Source organism: Cryptomeria japonica, chromosome 7, assembly GCF_030272615.1.
Source record: "Cryptomeria japonica chromosome 7, Sugi_1.0, whole genome shotgun sequence".
Classification (NCBI taxonomy): domain Eukaryota; kingdom Viridiplantae; phylum Streptophyta; class Pinopsida; order Cupressales; family Cupressaceae; genus Cryptomeria; species Cryptomeria japonica.
The window spans coordinates 807,343,891-807,365,129 of NC_081411.1; positions in this window are offsets into that span (position 1 = coordinate 807,343,891).

A 21,239-nucleotide genomic window follows, 5' to 3' on the forward strand; every position below is an offset into this window, starting at 1 on the left:
CCTGGCAAACAGGCACCACTCATAAAAGGCTATGGCTCCATTGTCTTTCAAACTTGTTGTGATCACATCTACTTCATACATACATCCATCCATCCATCAACCATGGCTTGTTATAAATCTACAAATCCAAGAAAGTACTACATGCATCCTACATCCCGCTTTTTTATAGTCATGTATAAACTAGGATCAATTCCCTTAAACTATTGATGGAAGTGGATTCTACATTGTCTTGTGATTCATTAAAGTTCTTCATTTAAAACTATCTCACAAAATCCACAAACATTCAAAACAATTCAAAATCCAAAAACATCCAAAACACTTCAAAATCCAAAAACATTCAAAACAATCAACAAAATCTAAAAACATCAGAAAACATCAAAAATCAATCAAAAACATGGCAACACATTGTACATACTCATCCGCGCAGATACCAAACAAGCATTGAAAAAAATCCTCGCACAATGATCACTTCTCAAATTGACCAGAACAATCGACATCAACAATCAAACTGTCTTCAACAAGGATGCATCCTTCCTTACCAAAACAAAGACAAAATGACATTTTCTTTGACAAGAAAATTGTGGCTATCAAATACTTGGTTGATTTGTGAAGTAATTCATTCGTTTATATATCAGGTTCCTACAAAAATTTTTGTATGTCTTCTGCAAATTTTTTCGATGAAGTTTTGGGGCATGTACTAATGGTGTCTACGTGGGAAGTTCACTAAGTTACGTGATCTTATGCAAAAATACAGTCATAGATCACTACGGCTTGCTGACTACAACATATACCTCGACCATATGAGCATGAACCATTATCAAGAATCCATATTCTTTATTCTTTATATATGTTGTTTGCTTATAGGTACAATGCTCCATCTTTTGTTCCTACTACCTCATCCAAACTTGATGATGGTTTATCTCTGATTACGGTATGAACTTGTCTCAAGATATGATCAGTAAAAGATCAAGGAGGATGTTCCAAGTCATACATGAAAGGAGATAATCCTTGTCTGTTCTGCAAGCAATACTCAGGTCAACTTGATCCATTATATCAAGTTTCTTGTATTAACTTGCTATATCAAAATCCATGAAAGGAATACTCAGGTCATCTTGAATCATTATGTCAAGTTGCTTGTATTTTCTTACAACAATTCAAAAGCTCAATGATGAAAAATAAAGCAATATGGATCGTCATTCCATCTCATCTGTATATATTGCATTCCATCCATCCATACATTCATAATAGCTACATATCATTCATACATAGTAATGACAATAGATACTCTATTTTCCTCTTCTTCCATAGGAATGCATCATAGGTCCTCCATTTCTTCTATCTAACATTGAACCCTCACCCCCCCTCCCCATGTTGGTAATCAACATTACATACCCTTCATCGTGTCCCATCAAATCAATCAAGCCACATTCATCACCATCCATCTCTAATAGGAGGGACTGCATTTCCCATCCTAAGTCATCCTATAAATCAAGCTAGTTACTCTATCTGCATAGGTACATCGACTCCCACACACCTAGACTATCAACAGATACTCTAATCAAGTATCTTCGGGTCTCAACAGGTAATCGATCATGGTAATCCTAGACTACATCAGGCATTTATCATAATGACCTAGTCTCAACGGGGCTACCATGATTCCCTACAACCATCCATCACACGCACACACTATCAATTGATCAACCAATCAAACACAAATCCAACGAACAATTACATCAATTGTCTACGTCTCAACGAGAATTTTTCTTCATATACCTTGACTTCATCGGGCAATTACATCAATTGTCCAAGTCACATCAGGTCACTTTGATTCACTTACTTAGACTTTATCATGTCCAAATGACCAACTGATATCAATTGTCACGCTTTGACTTGACCGGGGCAATTAAACCGATTGCACCAAATTGTCTAACCAATTTTGATCAATTGTATAGCATCAATCCAAACCCCACACTACATCTACTATGTATCTCTTGCATGACCTCAGGGTACTCGCTGGCTTGTTGTTTCTTCATATTCACTCCATTTTCTCCCATTTTTTCATCATTAGTTCTAATTTCTTCTATTCTACCTCCCCTCCACTTTTCATTCTTTTTCGAGAGATCGCCCGATTTTTCAAAAAAAATTCAGCCCATCTCTCGAGGGGGCATACCACCCATTAAATTTACATTTATGGGGCATATTTCTTCACACCTATTTTTTCTTTCTTTGAAATGACGCGATAAAACCACACCGTCTCAAATGATGTCATGGAAATGGGGACAAGGCAACAACAAAGTTCAATGTTAATAAGTTAGTTTCAACCATAAAAACAAAACAAAGAACTAAAAACCATTCCAAACATATCAAAAGAGATTTCAAAAAAGCATGAAAGAAGTTTAACAAAATAAAAGAAAGGAGAAGAGTCTCCCTAAGATGCTTCCATGATGCCTTTTGACGCTTCTCCCTTGTTTCTCCCCTCTCCAAGTCCCAAATGAGTGTAGCTCTCAGCTTTTAGCACTATCCATGGATGCCATATGGAGATTCAAGATGGTTGAATATGATAAACAAATGCTATGCAAGTGTAGATAGTGATGCTATGAAAAAGCTCTATGCTAATACCAGTATAACAACAATACTCTAATGCTTCCTCTTTGCTTGAGGAGAAGGGTTCTATTTATGGAAGAAATGGGGAAATGAAGGGTTAAGATTGAGCAATCTTAACAAGGGTTAGGATTGAAAGATATTCAATCCATGTGAGACTTTCAACCCAATCCCATGTTGACAAGTGTCACCATGAGGAGGCTTGAGAGGAGAGATAAGGAGCATTAAATGCTTGAGGGGACATGATTGTTACCCTAGTCAAAGAAATAAATGCTTTGAAGAGACACATGGGTTACATGAGGGTTAAGTTAGGGGTCAAAGTCCTTAACCATGGGTGCAAGTGGAATTAACCATTAATGGTCATGTAAGAGCCATAAGTGGTTTGGAAGACTTTAGAGGTTAATTTGTTGAACACACAAAGCATTAATTATTTTTCAAAGATTTTGGAGTCTTTGAGAAGTGACTCCAATTTACTTAGGAATGTGACAATATTTAGGAGATGGATTAGGTTAATTAGGAAGGGTTTAGAAGAATCTAGAAGGGGTTTAGGCATGCAAGTGGATTTTGTAGGAAAATGCAAGTGGGAGGAATTTTGGTATTTTCAATTAAAATAAAATCATTTATTTCAATTAAATGGTGTAATTTGCATTTGCGTAAATATTCAAATAAATATTAATTTATTTAAATGAGAAAAAGGAAGATAAAGCATTTAAATGCTTGAAGACTTTGAGGGAAACCTTTAAAGGCTTAAGAAGACTCTAGAAAGAAGCCATTAAATTTGAAGACTTTAAGGGAAACCATTAAAGTTTTAAGAAGACTATAAGGGAAGCCATTAAGTTTGAAGACTTTAAGGGAAACCATTAAAGGCTTGAGAAGACTCTAGAAATAAGCCATTAAGTTTGAAGACTTTAAGGGAAACCATTAAAGTCTTAAGAAGACTTTAAGGGAAACCATTAAAGGCTTAAGAAGACTCTTAGAAGGAAGCCATTAAGTTTGAAGACTTTAAGGGAAACCATTAAAGGTTTCAAGTGAGTGAGGATAAATAGGATTTTAAATAAATAATTTATTTAAAATAGTTGTGCAACTTGCATTTGTAGGAAAATGCAAGTGGGTGGAGGATAAAGGTGATTTAAATAAATTATTTATTTAAAATAGTTGTGCAACTTGCATTTGTGGGAAAATGCAAGTGGGTGGAGGATAAAGGTGATTTAAATAAATGTTAATTTATTTAAATGTGAGAGATGGGATTTTGGGGGTTTTAAATAAATGTGAGAGAAGATTTAATTAAACAAATATGATTTATTTATTTAATTAATGGTCTGAATTTGGTTAAGTGAATTAAATCAAATAAATTGAATAATTTATTTAATTAATAAGAGAAGAGGGTTAAGATGAATTAATTTAAATATTAATTTAATTAATTATTGATTGATGGTTAAATAATCAAATAAATACTAAATATTCATTTAATTAAGTGGACAGATTTATGTGACTACACAATTTAATCCCCTTTCTTCTTTTAAATAAATTAAATAAAATATTTATTTAAATCATTTATTCCACCCACTTGCATTTTCCTACAAATGCAAGTTGCAACCACAAATTGAAATAAATTAATTTTATTTTAATTAAAATTTTATTTTCCCCACCCACTTGCATTTTTCTACATCTCCCACTTGCCTCCTAAATCCCCTTCCTAAATTCTTCTAGAACCTATCTAATCCTAATCAATTAGCCTAAACCATCCCCTAATTATTGTCACATTCCTAAGCAACTTGGAGTCACTTCTCAAAGACTTCAAAGTCTTTGAAAAGCATTAAATGCTTTGTGTGTTCAACAAATTAACCTCTAAAGTCTTCCAAACCACACATGACCATTTATGGTTAACCCCTAACTCAACCCTCATGTGACTCATGTGTCTCCTCAAGCATTTATTGCTTTGACCATGGTTATCCCTTTTACCTTTGCACAAGAGTTTATCCATTGGATAAAAGCTTTATTCTTTGAATAAATAATTTATTCACTCAACCCAACCTTGACCTTAACTCCCAAGTTAACCCTCAGGTCATGTCAAGCATTTAATGCTTATTCCCTCTCCTCTCAACCTATCTCATATTGACACTTGTCATCTTGGGATTGGATCGAAAGTCCTCACATGGATTGAATATCATTCAATCTTGACCATTGTTGAGATTACTCAATCTCAACCATCCATTGCTCCATTTTTCCTATAAATAGAGCCCTTTTCTTCATAGAGAATTTTAGAGAGCATTTAGCATATCTTACTCATATTCACTCTTTTGGTTAAAATTAACAAATAGCATTTAGATAACTCATCCTTATTTGGTTATTAAGCTTGCATTTGCATACTTTTCATAATCATCTACAATTTTGAACCTCCATAAGCATCCATAGTGCAAAAAGCTACTGAGAGCTAAACTAATTTGGATAGGATGGCCAGACTGGCTCAGCCAGATCTCCTTGACAAACAATGTTAGAAAGCATATGATCACCTATAGATCTATCAAACCAGACTCAAAAGGCAATGAAGAAAGTCCACCCTCGCAAGTTTGGGGTAGGTGATCTGGTCCTTAGAGAAAATCCATGAAATCAACAAGATAGAGAAAATAAGGGAAATTTTGAAGCTAACTAGTTAGGCCCATATGTAGTAACAACGAAGTATGGTTTAGGGGCCTATCAATTATCTACTCTAGAAGGGGAGCCCCTCAATGATCCCCTTAACATCCTACATTTGAAAATATTTTATGCCTAATCTATGGTAGCGTACTCAGGTTCCAAAGTTTTAAAAAAATCAAAAAAATGGAAAATATCAAAAATACAAAAAAAAAACATGAAAAAACAAAAAAAATACCAAAATAGTAAAGAGAAATGAGTCCGTCCTATGGTGAAAACCACTCTTGGTGGCACCTTAGATATGTATGCATGGTGAAAACCTAGTAACAGGTGCCATGTGTAAAGGGAAGTTCCATTACCCCTTGGTTCTTTGCATCTAACCTTCCGCAGTGTGGTATCTTTCGCTACCTGCCCTCATTCGCATCTACTTCGTGTCCATCTTTTCCAATGCGGTATCCCATGTTAGCTGCATTCTCTCATCCATGCATTGCATCCATTCGCTTCACCTTGCAATTTTCATGTTCATAGTTGCTTGTACATCTAGCTTCTATATCTAGTTCTCTATGCATAGTTTTCGTCTTCTCCTGTGTATTCCATTTTGTCTCCTTCTTAGTTGTTGTGTTGGTTGTATATAGGTGTTGGTTGTACATATGTGAATCTATCGTGTTTTTTAGATCATATCTCATCAGCTAGCTCTTCAACAATTATCCTTAAGCATCTTTGTCATCATGATCATATCAGGTCTCTCTTGTCAATCAACCTCATTGATCTTGCATCTCATCACCCATTTGTGCAGGATGTATATTTCCTCTAGTCAAATAGTATCATCTCCTCATCCATCAATCATCCTTTTGGCAAAAGATATCTGGGACACTTGTGTTGGCTTTGATTCTTTTTTATCTTTGTTTATCTTTTTGGAGCTCCTTTTTTTTTGTTTCCTCTTGGTCACTATGATCCTTTCTATCATGATGTTTTGGGAATAACAAAGCCAACAATGTGATCTTGTTGGTTTTAGATTTTTCTTGGTGTCTTTTCTTGATGTGTCCCTTGTTGTTGTTAGACTTGTGTGAATATTGCCATTATAGTTATTGATGTCAAACCTAGTTATCTGGTTAGGAAAAGATGTGGTATGTCGTAGGAAGAAGTTTTGGTATTGTTGGTTGAGCATCAATGGAAGATAGATATGATATATGAAGCAATAAGGCATAGACAATCTACTAGAGTTAATTCTAGAACATCCTCATATCTAGAATCTTGTGTTGTGCTCATTTTGGTTTATATCCCATTCTGACATTTGTGGTATTTGTGGTATCTGTATCTTGGAGTTAGGAGTTGTTGTGCTTAGAGTTTTGTGCTTATGGGTCCATATCTAGGGGTCTGGTAGACCCCTTCTTTGTCCTGGTAATTAAGGTGTATGCAACAGTAAATGAAATGTTTAAAGAAAGTGTTTAGGAGATCAGTGAAGGATAACTTTGTTATCATGTTTTTGGTCAAGGCTTTATTGGATAATGTGTTGATTTAAGCATCTTATTATTGTGTAAATCATTTGTGTTTAGCCAATATATTATCTTAGTGTATGAGCTTTCCAGTATGTGTGTGTGTGTGTGTGTGTGTGTGTGTGTGTGTTTAGTAGATGTAAGGCATGATGGATGAGAGTGCAACATGTGTATGATTTAGCAGAGTCACAGGAGTGTGAGTTGTGGAAAGTAGTTGCAGTAAGAGAAGCAAATTTATGAGTGAAGGAATATATAGAAGAGTCAAAGTGCAGACAATGTTACAATAATCCTTTACCGAATCTGCTACAAGTGATTGGTTCGGCATAAGTAGTCCAGTATTTCTTTACCTAACTTGTTGTAGGTGATTGTGGACAATGGTACAGTGATCCTTCACCAGATCTACTGTGAGTTTTGTGAGTTTTCATCTCAGCTTAATCTAGAACTAACCCCATGCATTAGGAGATACAATTTTCCTTAGTTCAACTTCTTTCTATTGCAGTGAGCATTCCAGTAGAGAGTCACTTTTATAATCTAGTAGTGAGCCATCCGACAGTGAACCACCCTTTTGTAAACACCATATAACTAGCTATATTATCTTGAGAGCTAACACTCTCTGTGGTTTTTCCCATTTAGGTTTTCCACGTATAAAATACGATGTTCAATTTGTCCTTGTATTATTTCCTTAATTATGTATTTGTTGTTTCATGTATAGATGAGCTTAATTGATGAAATTAATATATCAATAAAAGTTTTAGATATTGTGGGAATACTGATTCACCCCCCCTCTCAATATTTTGGTCTATTCAACCAATTCAACAATTGGTATCAAAGCTTTGGTCCCTTGCTTGAAAGCCTAATCGCTTGTGGGAGATCCTTGTTGGTTGAATCATAGCACCGATGAGTATGACCAGAGAATATCAGTTGCATGAGGAATTACAGACAACTCTTGAAGATATGGAAAGTGTTGAGTTTGAGAATGAGGAATTGAAAGAGAATCTGAAGGCAATGAATGAATGTGTGAAGAAGCTAAGAGAACAAACCTAAGATTTCAAGTTGAGACATAAGGAAGTTGATAATCAGTTGAAGCAAGTGAATGAAACCATTAAAGAATTGATGCAAAAGATTCAGGAAAAGAACAAGATAGAGGAAACCCTGAAGGAATCAATCAAACTAAAAATCGAAGAATGTGAGAAGCTAGAACAAGAAGTGAAGAAGTTGAAGGAAAAAAGCAAGGTTTTTGATAACAATAAATTTTTGGAAGATTTGATTAACATGCAGAAAGCTCATTTAGACAAGACCAAACTTGGATTTCAGACCGGTGAATGTTCAAATCAGAATGACAAAGACAAAGGCAAAGAGGTTAAGGTAGAAGAAAAGAAGAAATCAAAATATGCAAGCAAGACCCAAAATTAGAGAGCTAATGCAAGGAGACTACCGGATCATCAACCAAATGCACAAAGGTACCCATCATTTAATGGTTATTATATTCAATGCAATAAATTTGGTCATAAGGATGCAAACTGTAGAAGCATTCAGTGTTACAATTGCAAGAGGTTTCGTCATAAACAAAATTATTATAGAAATCATGCTATGAGTCAGAATCATAATCTGATTGGAGCAAGTAAGGTGAATAATAACTTTCATGGATATTGTCATACATGAAATGGTTATGGTCACAAAGCTAATCAGTGTAGATCTAGAACACATTCAGTAAATTTAGTGCAGAAGAACATTAGTTGTTACAAATGCAAGCAATCCAGACATTATACTAATCAGTGCAGAAATGAAAATATGGAGAAGTCTACCTAAAGGAATGTAATGAAGGCTAATCAATCAAATAAAATGGAAGTTTTGGTTTGGAGAAAGATGAGGTGAATAGTGGAAGCGAGCCTAGTGTACCAAAATCTGATGCAGGCACCTCTTCCTCTGATAACTAAGCATATTTCTTCGGTTCAGGGGGAGTCTTCAAAAATAATATTTTGGTTCCCCCTTTTGAGTTGTTTCATGTCATCAGTTCGGCATGACTATGTTGTAGATGTTATCTAGTAATTCAATATGTTTGTTGACATCATCGATGAGACACTTTTTGGCAACAAAACCCTAAAAGAGATTTTTGGAAAGATAAGTATCAATGTTTGAGACTTTTTTTCTTTATCATAATAATAGTAGTGCTTGAAGAGGTTGTGTGCAGTTGAAGAGAAAAGTGTAGAGAAGCTGAGTTAATAGTCATGGAAGCCAAAATTATCATTGGAGAATCGAGTAGTGAAGATTTTCAGATTGTAGAGAAGGTATGCCTAGATGAATTTAACCCTAAAAAGATCAGAAAGGTGGAAAAGAGCTTGAGTGAAGCAAATTTGTAGAAGATTAAGGAGTTTGAGCACAAAGGATTGGATCTATGGACTGAGTTTCCCTGGTTTGACAATAAGGAGGTGATCAGAGTAATTCTAAGTCATGTGTAAAATGATTGCATCATGTTGGATAAACCCTACCCAATTATGAAGGAGATTATTTTGACCATTATTGGTTTATGCAACAATGGATCTGTACTAGTTAAGAAATCAAGTTGAAACCTTAACCAGTGTGATGGGTGATCAGAAAGTGTTATTGATCAACCAAATTATCAGTCTCATTGTAAGGTATGTTGCTTATGGTATTTCTTAAAATATTTATTTTAGAAATAAGGAAGGTTCTACTTAGACTATTGTTGTATACATGACACATATGCTTGTTATGCAAGACAGAGTATTCGACTTGTGTGAATTATTAAAGAATCTATTGCTAGAGAACATAGAGATGACAAAAAACAAGGTTACCCCTCCCGGTTTGGAACATTGCTTGTGTGTTTGGCTATGTATTGTTTGAGATTCCTTCTGGATAAGGAGAATGTGATATGGCAATTTGGAGTCCCGATTGCTAGGCAAATCTTTTGATATTTGAATGGATTGCATAAGAGAGAAGATATATGCAATGATTATTTCAAAGCATTTATGGATATGTGGAGTATCGATCTAGTATCCCTTTCTAATTTTTCAACTAAGGAGGGTTCTTTCTCCAAAAAGAGAAAAAGGAAAGAAACTATGCCTATCAATGCCTTGGAATCTAAGAAGTGAAAGAAGCATCAAAAGGAGAAAGACATTATTGTGATTGAAGATCCAGAATCTCATGTGACTAAGGAAGAAGTGGTTGTTACAAAGCAGAGAGAAAAAGTATTGGAATCTGATGATGAGTCTAATTTTCTTGAAATCATTGGTAGTGCAGATGGAATAAAGAAGATTGGAAAAATGTGGCTTACTTATGTTGAGGTAGATAGAATTGAGAATGTCCTGATAGATAATTTGCTCTAGAATAATATTAAGATTGAAGATGTTAGTGATGTTACTACTTATTAGATTGTCATTAGTTTTATGTCAAAGTTATACTATATACTCTAGTCGGTTACTTTTACCGAAATATTTAGTCGGTATGCACAGTCTAGTCGGTTACAAAAGAAAGCAGTCACAGAACGCAGTATACACCGAGTTGTCTACCAAGTATCTTTTCATGTCTACTGAGCAGCAAACATGACACACCGAGTTGATATACACCGAGTGAAATGTGTTACCAGATTCATTGAACCTGGACATGCACATGAAAATGTGTTACAAGATCGAGGCACATCTAATCGTTATCACATTGGAAATTGCACTACAAGATTGTGTATGATTTCGAGGTCATCTAACCAATGAAATATTTTACATGGTTATAAATCGTGTTTGTAAGATCGAAGCAATGAATTGGATCACCGTCTTAAGAGATCTATTTATATAGCATGAGTTAAGGGTGTATGTATGAGTGTAAGAAGACTGTTATAGAGACACAGAGGTCACCGAGAAGGTTTTCAGAGAACAGTCGAAGAACAGAGTAAACAGAAGGGTTTACCGAGTTACTATATGGGTTACCGAGGTATGCTATAAGCAAGGTAATCTATTCTGAGCACATAGAATCTGCTATAACATTTCAGATGTAAAGTTGCAGATATTTGTAATGATTTTATTGTAATATTGTGAAGTTGAAAGAGAAACCTTTAACAGGGTAAAAGACTCTAATCAAGTCTATAAATTGTAAAGCCTCTAAGCAGGTGCAACATTTAGATTAAGTGTTGTAAAATCCTTTAGCAAGGTGGATCTAACAGATCTTGTTACTCCTAACAGGGTAAGCTATTAGAAATAGCTAAATATGTAGCTCTAACCGAGCACTCTTTATTATTGCAGTAGTGAAGTTGTGGGTGCCATCCCCACCACAGTTTTTCTCTCTAACCAAGAGTTTCTGCATAACCAAAATATATGTGTTATGGAGTGAATCATGTATGATTATTATCTATTTGTTTTAGCTTTATTTTATGTTACTGCACTATTTGGTTTATGCATAATAGTAAAGTTATTATTCGAGAAACGTTTTGGAGTACTGATTCACCCCTCCCCTCTCAATACATTAGCTTTCCATATTGGGCCTAACAATTGGTATCAGAGCTTGAATCTTGGAAAAGGGTTTAACTGCCTAAAGAGAAAGATCTTATCAATGGAAGGCTATAAACAATCTCGGAGGATTGTGTATCTGCAAGAAGAGCTAGATCATGCTAATCAAGTGATTGTAGACATGCAAAGGCAAATGCAAAAATCTCTGAAAGTAAGAAGAAGATTATCTGATGATTTGCAGGACACTCAAGAGTTAGTGGAACAAATTGAGACATCATCTAAGAACAGTATATCTAAAGAAACTAAAGAACTGATTGGAGTATTGAAAGAAAAGAACAAAGCACTAGCTAATCAACTAAAAGAAATGAAAAAAGAACATGAACATTTCAGCACACAGATGACTAAAAATCTAGATGCATTGAGGATAGCTAAGGATAAAGCAAGAGATCTAGAAAGAGAGAAACAACAACTTGAAGTCTTAGTATCTGAAAAGAATGATGAAATCACAAGGTTGACTGGAATTCAACAAAACCTATCAAATCAACTAGGCTATGCACATCATGAAGCAATTCTAAAGAATGATGAGAACCAAGCATTGAGACTTGAAGTATCAAGGTTGACCGATGAACTTGAAACAGAGAAGAAATCCAAAGAAACACTGAAGAAGAGTTATGAAGCATCAAAGATGTTGGATGAGCAACTGAATACAAGAAGATCCAACAGAGATGCAGGACTCGGTTACAAAGGAAAAGACTCTACCGAGAAAGGAATTCATACTACCGAGAGAGGAGAATCATCAAAGCAAGCTAGAAATAGGAATAACATCAAAAGAAAGAAGCCTATTTGCAACTATTGTGGAAATCAAGGTCACACTACCAACATATGCCAAATCAGAAAAGGTAAGCAACCGAATGTCACTAAGTCCAATGGTTCTTGTTACAATTGCAATAAATATGGTCACACATCTAATCAATGTAGGACAAAGTCTGTTAACAATTATCAGAAGGCAAAATTCAAAGGTTTTTGTAGAAACTGCAATAGATATGGACATAGTACCGAGAAGTGTTGGTTTAAGCAAAAGAACTACATGTGGTCTGCACACCGAGCAAACACTAGAGGTTACCAAACTTACACGGATCCTTACCGACAATATGCAGTAGTACCATGGGATTACAATACAAGGATATGGTGTGAATGTTGTGGAAGATATGGACATATTAGTGCTAACTGTTTTATAAGGTTTGGAATGAACAACCGAAGATCATGGAGAAATCCTGGTATGGCATGTTTTCATTGTCACAAAGTTGGACACTTGGCTGGAGATTGCAGAGACAACCTAGAAAAGACACTGAAGAAATAAAAGAAAATTACAGATGATTTGGAAAAAGAAGGAAATTGTGTCAAATAAAGAAAGCACCTTACCTACCAAGTTAGGTGCACCTATTCCACATTAATCGGTAAAGGTATGAAGGGACTGCATTCTTTGAAGGTTAAAATCATAACAGTTCCTATTCTATTATGTACTAATTTCAAAATCTGCATAGTTAAGATGTATTAGTAAGTTTGAAATTCTATCAAAGTCTTTTGAAGCATTTTACAGGAAACATGTCAAGTCGGTAAATGAAGGAAGCTTGGTTACTTGGTTAAAACGAAAAAAAGAGAGTAAATCGGTTAAAGAGGAACCGAGTGCATTTAATGTTTTTGACCTAACCTGCACGGAGCCCGATAAGGTATTTTATGTACTTAAAAGCATTTTCGTGGTCATTTACACTTACCAAGTTTTCGAGAGAGTAGAGCAAGCAATTCCAAGGTGATCAAAACCTCATTCAAAGAAAATCCAAGGTACTTACATGAAATCTCAACGTATTGTTAAGCTAGCTTACCGATCTTATCTAGTTGCCATTATCTGCTAAGTATAAAGCGTATGTTGTTTGAAACCCTAAAACCCTAAGGACTCTTTACTAGTTTTTACCTGAAATCTTAAATGGCGCCCAAGATCCAAGATCCCATAGTTGTCAAGAATGTAGAGAAGCCCTCACTGAAATACTCTTGACTCCCAAAGTTGCCTCTGAATCGGATGACAAAACCGCCTTTTCACTAATCCCAGATAGAGTGTTGTTAATCGAAGATGTGAGATTCTTCACCAAATGTCATGTTGAAGAACTTGGTCATGTTGAAATCAGAGACGCCTATGATGAGCTATGTACCGATGGTAAATTAAACAGCAAGTATGAACACATCAAAATCAAAGGATTAACTAAAGCTCTAACCTATCCTCGTGTGTTCAAACCCTAGTGGGTCAAGTTTGTTCTGAGAAGAGTTCATGATGATTTCATGTGGCTAGAAGAGCAACCATTCAAGATAACCAAGGAAATTATTCATCTGATTATTGGTTACCCTATCTATGATCATGCTCGAGCCCAGAAGATGATATCACAGAAGGAATTGATCAGTTTAACCGAAGTAGAATCTGATTACAAAGGACTGAAACTGAACAATGTCACTGATGTAGAACTTAAGTTTTCTATTAGAGTAATTGGTTACTATTTCTTCCAATCGACAAGGGAAAACAGTGTACCCTGTGCAGCAGTTGACTTAGCTTATAAAATTGTGAAAAAGGGAATGAAAATTGACTTATGTGAGGTGTTATTGAAGAATCTGTTTGAGAATCTAAACACAATCAGGAAACCGAAGAAGAACAACTTGGCCAATACTCTAAAGTTTGGATCACTACTGGTATGCATGTTTTTCTACATTGAAAAATTCTTTCCATCAGTCGGTAAAGTAGTTTGGGAGCTACACCGACCAATCACCCATCAGATTAATGACTTCATCAAGAAGTTAGGAGATAATTTCAATGATATCATGGATGATTACTTCAGTAAAATCCAAGAGAAAATGCATAACAGATACCGAATCCCACCCCAGCTAGTAGAGAAATACCAAAATGATATATGTTTTGAAGTTGACACCAATCACTGTTATGTGAATGTTGTGGAACTGAGGACTCAATCCTTGTCACCAATGGGTTACGAGATTGACTTTGACATCACAAAACAACAAATTGATGCATTTCTTACATCACCAAGGCATGCTACCGAGCTAAGATATGGAACCTATGAAGAAGTAAAGGAAAAGGTAAAAATGAGCATTGTTGTACCCAAAGCTACAAAGAAGGCAACAAAGATGATTAAGGCATTGTCAGAGAAATTCAAAGAAGACTCTTCCTCTACACCTATCAAAGGCACTCTTGCCATCACCAAAGAGGAATCAGAAGCTCAAGAGGCAGCTATAACACTGAGCACCGAATTGCCTAAGGGTAAAGTGTTAAAAAGAAAGAAACAGGACACTTCAAAGGCCCTACCGACTCCTCCAACAAAGAGACCTAACATAAGAGCATCTGCAGCATCACCGATTAAGAAACAAAAGAGTGTTACTACTCCCAAGGTAACAAAGACATACAAGAAATCTACTCAGAGACTCATTTTGGCAAAAGAGTCTAGTGATACAGAATCTGAAGATGCAAACAAATTCCAGATTGTCAAGAGCAAGAAGGTAAATATACATAGTGTTGAAAACTTTTGTGCTAATCTGAAAGAATATAACGGATTTGGTTCATTTAGATATGTCAAGTATGAAACTAGAAATAATGATGAGAAGAGACAAATTCAAGAAGTCGTCATCTGCACACTTCTAAAGTTTCGGTTAGCTTCATTGCAACTAGCAAAGTCACTTCCAAATGAACTTTACTTGCATATTGATAATAGGTGGAAGTATGCAATGGACTCAGAGAAACAAATCAGAGAAAGAAGTCTAGTCCATCTCTTTCTTGATATGTTAGTAGCTGAAATAAAGGAACATCTGACAACCTACAATTCAAAGTTTCTTGTCAAACAAAGAGCCTTAAAACTAATGAATGGGCTATATATTGACGTAGAAAATGAGACAAAAGCAAAGTGGCAGGAAATCTTCAAAATCAAGGATGTCGGTGAACAAACTACAGTTGAAATTGTTGATGTCATCGAGCACGGTCCTGATGCTACCGAACAAGACCCTGTTGACACTATTCAAATAGATGAAGATGTCATGGATACAGAGCAACCGGAGCAGGAAATGATAGAAGGCACTACATATGCAAAACTTGTATCTAGTGAATCCGTTTTAGAACAAGTTCAGCCTTATCCCACAGTCAATCAACCTGTCTCTATCGAAACTCCTCGGGATACAGCACAAGGCACCGAAGGTCACACGTCTATAGCAGGAGAAGATACTACTCGAGAACAAACCTCACAAGCACCCTCGAGCACTGAAAATGTTGCAGCTAAGACACCCAGTACTGAGACACCAAAAGACAACACGAAGGCTACAGGAACCGACCAAAGTGTTGCCTCTACCGAGCAACCTACCGAGGGTCAGCAAGCCTCCCAAGCTATTGTCTTGGTCCAACTGGCCAAAGGTAAAAAAAAGAAAGTGAAAAAGCATAGTTTCAAAGTTGATTTGTCTAAACCAATAGTGTTGCCCAATGTGGATATATCAAAATTAAAGGGGCAAGCACTTATTGATTTTGGTGAATTGTGTAAAGCAAAGGCCGAACAAGAAAAATAGATGGCCATACAAAAGAAGAATAAAGTACTTCAGAAGGTGAAGACACTACTATCAGATATGCTACCTACAGCGACAGTGTGAACCGATGCAGACATCCATATTCAACTGGATGAACTCCTTAATCAAATAGAAACATCCAGAGTTGAAGCATCTGAGTATTTGAGCAAGCTAAAAGACAAGAAGCTCACTGCAAAAATGATAGAAGAGGTACAAAAAGCTCTAACCATTGGCAAAGTCAAACTTGTCAAATTTATTGCTGAGTTGACACCTCAACTCAAGCACATTCATTATTTATTTCAGAAACTCTGCACATTTTCTTTATTCATTAAAGACATTAAGAATAAAATAGAGACAATTGAGAAAGAGATCACTGATCTCTCAAGCAAGTTGACCACAGAGCCAAATTCAATTCAAAATTTTTAGACAAGGTTACAACAGCTCATGGCTCAACAATTAGACTTAAGAAATGAAGAACACAAGATCAGGATGGACATAATGACACTTCAGACATTATTCCTTCCACATCTTTCATCAGTCCAAGAACAGATCAACTGAGCCACATACTTGTCTACTACACAAGAGGGAAGCACTCTTGATGGCTTAATATCACTATTGGTTATATTCAAGCGCAAAATTCTTTAATGGACAGTGTAAAGGATGCACTCTCTGTCGCTCTCACCGATGCCTGGAACAAGTACAAATCCATTTTTGACCAGTTACCGCCCCCGGATGGAAATTAAGTTTTTGATGTTTGTCAAAAAGGGGGAGTGATCCAATATATTTGGGGAGTGATACAGTTTTGATACAATATTCGGAGTATAGTAAACAGGGGGAGTATACCGAGCAGAATAAGCAGAGTATCCAAGAATAGTATACAGAACAGTCAGCAAAGCACATAGAACAGAACCAAGCATTGAAAATCAGAGTTATGTACAGTATAATGATAAGGGGAGTATATCTTAATACATTATTTCATTGACTATTGTATATACTGTCAAGTATAGTCATTTTGCAAAGTATATAGATTTTTGAGTTATAACTTTGAAAGTAGTTTTTGTCAAACATCTCAACTAATGTCAAAAGGGGAGGTTGTTACTACTTATCAGATTGCCATTAGTTTTATGTCAAAGTTATACTATATACTCTAGTCAGTTACTTTTACCGAAATATTCAGTCGGTATGCACAGTCTAGTCGGTTACAAAAGAAAGCAGTCACAGAATGCAGTATACACCGAGTTGTCTACCGAGTATCTTTTCATGTCTACCAAGCAGCAAAGATGACACACCGAGTGAAACGTGTTACCAGATTCATTGAACTTGGACATGCACATGAAAACGTGTTACAAGATCGAGGCACATCTAACCGTTATCACATTGGAAATTGCACTACAAGATTGTGTATGATTTCGAGGTCATCTAACCAATGAAATATTTTACATGGTTATAAATCGTGTTTGTAAGATCGAAGCAATGAATTGGATCACCGTCTTAAGAGATCTATTTATACAGCATGAGTTAAGGGTGTATGTATGAGTGTAAGAAGACTGTTATAGAGACACAGAGGTCACCGAGAAGGTTTTCAGAGAACAGTCGAAGAACAGAGTAAACAGAAGGGTTTACCGAGTTACTATATGGGTTACCGAGGTATGCTATAAGCAAGGTAATCTATTCTGAGTACATAGAATCTGCTATAACATTTCAGATGTAAAGTTGCAGATATTTGTAATGATTTTATTGTAATATTGTGAAGTTGAAAGAGAAACCTTTAACAGGGTAAAAGACTCTAATCAAGTCTATAAATTGTAAAGTCTCTAAGCAGGTGCAGCATTTAGATTAAGTGTTGTAAAATCCTTTAGCAAGGTGGATCTAACAGATCTTGTTACTCCTAACAGGGTAAGCTATCAAAAATAGCTAAATATGTAGCTCTAATCGAGCACTCTTTATTATTGCAGTAGTGAAGTTGTGGGTGCCATCCCCACCGCTGTTTTTCTCTCTAACCAAGAGTTTCTGCGTAACCAAAATATATATGTTATGGAGTGAATCATGTATGATTGTTATCTATTTGTTTTAGCTTTATTTTATGTTACTGCACTATTTGGTTTATGCATAACAGTAAAGTTATTATTTGAGAAAAATTTTGGAGTACTGATTCACCCCTCCCCTCTCAGCACATTAGCTTTCCATATTGGGCCTAACAAGTGATGTGCTTTCGGAATCCCTCTCTGAGATAGTTAAAGAGAAATAGATTGTGCAACATGTTAGTGTAGAAGTTTCAAAGGAAGATATTGATGATATGAAGAGTATGTTGGAGAAATGCAATGATGCATAGATGACTCTATTTGAATGCATAAATGAAATAATAGTTTGTATTAGCAGTGCTAGCAAAATTTAAAAGTATTGTCTCTCATGGTTGACTGTTGCAGTGAAGCATAAAGCAAAGATTGAAGTTGCTGAAGAACTGTGTTTCTTGGGTAAGTCATTTGACTTTCTGGGCAACAAGGAGAGCAAAGGAAAAAGGTAAATTATCTTCAAGATGAATTGTTATTGTTGCAAAGGAAAAGGGAAGACTATGTGAGTGTCTTCTGGAAAGTGAAGGAGATTGTTGAAGCAAAATTGGAACATTTCTTAGCATTGCTTAATAGTGTGGTTGAGTATGAGTAGAATTCGTCTACTTTGGACAATTTCTCTTGTGATGTTGACATATTGGTGGAATGCAGAAGTTTATTTGTTAGTATTAATTTAGTAGTTCACTCCTCGGAAGTTCTTCTTTCAGAACTGAAGGAGAAGTACAACCATATATTTCAGATGAAGAGCAGTTAAGGAACTTTTTTTTCTTTTTCTTTTTGTTTGCCATGGATTGAAGGCACCCTTTGTCATTGTTTTCAAAGGGAGAGAGAAATAGGAATGGAGAGAAATGGAGAGAAATAGAGAAAAATAGAATATGGGAGAGATATAGAGATGGGTACAGTGATGGAGATATCAATCATATGAGTAAGGGGGAGTTTCATGCATTCTTCTTTTTTAGATATTTTGCCATCAATGACAAAGGGGGAGATTATTAGACTTGTGTGAATATTTTCATTGTTGTCATTGATGTCAAACCTGGTTATTCAGTTAAGACCGGATGTGGTATGTTGTTGCAAGCAGTTTTGGTATTGATGGTCAAGTATCAATGAAAGATAGGTATGAGATATGAAGCAGTAAGGCATAGATGATCTACTGAAGTAATTTCCAGAATATCCTCATCTTCATAATCCTTTGTTGTTCTTATTTTGGTTTATATCTCATTCCAACATTTGTGGTATTTGTATCTTGGAGTTATGAGTTATTGTGCTTAGAGTTTTGTGCTTATGGTTCTGTATCTATGGGTCCAGTAAATAAAATGTGTGAAGGAAGCATGTAGGAGATCAAGTGAAGGCCGACTTTGTTATCATGTTTTTAATCAAGGCATTGTTGTATAATGTGTTGATCTGAGCAACTTATTATTATGTAAATCATTGTGTTTGGTCAACATATTATCTCGGTGTATGAGATTTATGGTGTGTGTGTGTGTGTCTGTATATATATAGAAGAGTCAGAGCAGTGTGAGTTGTGGATAGCAAAGCAATTGCAATAAGAGAAGTAGTTTTATAAGTGAAGGAATATATAGAACAATCAAAGTGTAGACAATGTTGCAGTAATCCATTATTTGATTTCCTGCAGGTGATTGGTTTGGTAGAAGTAGTGCAGTAATTCCTTACCGGACTTGCTACAGGTAGATTGTGGACAATGGTATAGTGATAATTTACCGGATTTTCTATGAGTTTTGTGAGTTGTTATTTGAGTTTAAACTGGAATTGACCCCATGTATTAGGAGATGCAATTTTCCTCAATTCAACTTATTTCTATTACAGTGAGCATTCTGGCAGTGAGCCACTTTTGTAATCTGGCAATGAGCTATTCGGTAGTGAGCCACCCTTTTTTAAACACCATATAACTAGTTATACTATCTTGAGAGATAACACTCTCTGTGGTTTTTACCTGTAGCGTCATAAAATTGTGACCCTTGCAATTTTTTACTGCATTTGGGTCTTTGTATTAGTGGACGAATCCCTAAACCTCATCGGAGACCCAAAACATGCTCGAGACATCAATAACTTGCATTTTTCATCATTTTGCAATACCTTTTTGTTGTTGATTGTCCTAAATTAGGGCAGGATAGGGGTGTGGCACCCCTGTCCCCCTAGAACAGGGGCGTGGCACCCTTGCCTTAGCCCTATTTTGGGCCCCCTTTGATTCCCCCTTGCATTGGGCTTGTCAATTATTGAGCAAGAAAAGTTTTCCTATGTCGGCCTAAGATGAGAAATTGTTTAAACACCCCTAATTGGCAAGTATATAAGGAGAAATTCCCCTCCTATTTGCATAGGCAAAATAAGCTAAGATAAGTGGATCATAAGGCAAAATTACAAGGCAACATTATCATCAAGCATCAAGCATTCAAACATTCATTCAAGCATTGAGCATTTCAAGTCTCCTTTCAAGGCTAGGTGTTGCATTCAAGACAAGGATTCAACCATTGAAGAGGATATTTCTATCAACATTCAAGACATTCTATTTCACATACCCATTCAAGAAAATTTATTTACAAAGGTATCCACATTTCAATCACATCCCCTTCTTGAGGTGGATTTTACTTCAGACATTTCCTTTCATTTGCTTGCAGCATTTAACAACTACTTGGTTAATTTCAAAATAGGGTTTGACTTGAAGGCAAATACCCAATCCCAACAATATTTCCCTCTCTTTTTTGTGTGTAGGTTGTAGGTGTGTGGCTCTAATTGCAGGTTTAAGCTTCATTTTCAGAGACGGAAAAACCCTTTTCGACGCGCAGATTTTTTGAAGGACTATGCATAACTCACGTGCGGTCCCTGCAAATTTTTCTCATATTTGCAGGGAATCTTCGCCTCGACATTTTATTGCTGATTCCAAGTGTACAACTTCATCCCACATCTCTATCTCAAGATATAATCATTTCTTTATCATTTCTACACTTAGTCTCAATTTGTTTAATTCAACTAGTCTACTATAAAAGAGGGTTAATTTACTTTCCTATATCTTCCAAATTTACTACAATTCACTTAGTATTCAATCTCTTACCATTGGGGATTGGATCTAGTGAGTTCACCCCTCTTTTGAATGTAATGTGTGAAAAATTGAAGGGAATCCTTTGTGAAACTTTCATTCCTCTTTTGAGGGGAGTAAAGCTTTCCACTTGATCTCCCCTCATCATTTTTCACCATATTACATTTTGGTGAACCCGACATCTTACATGCTTTACATTGAAAATTATTGAATACTTTTCATTTACAAATTTAATTTTCTTGCAATTTACACAAACTTAGTGGTTAATTCCTTCAAAACCCTAGTTGCTAAAATTAAAATTAAACTTGTATTTTGCAAAAAAATGCTA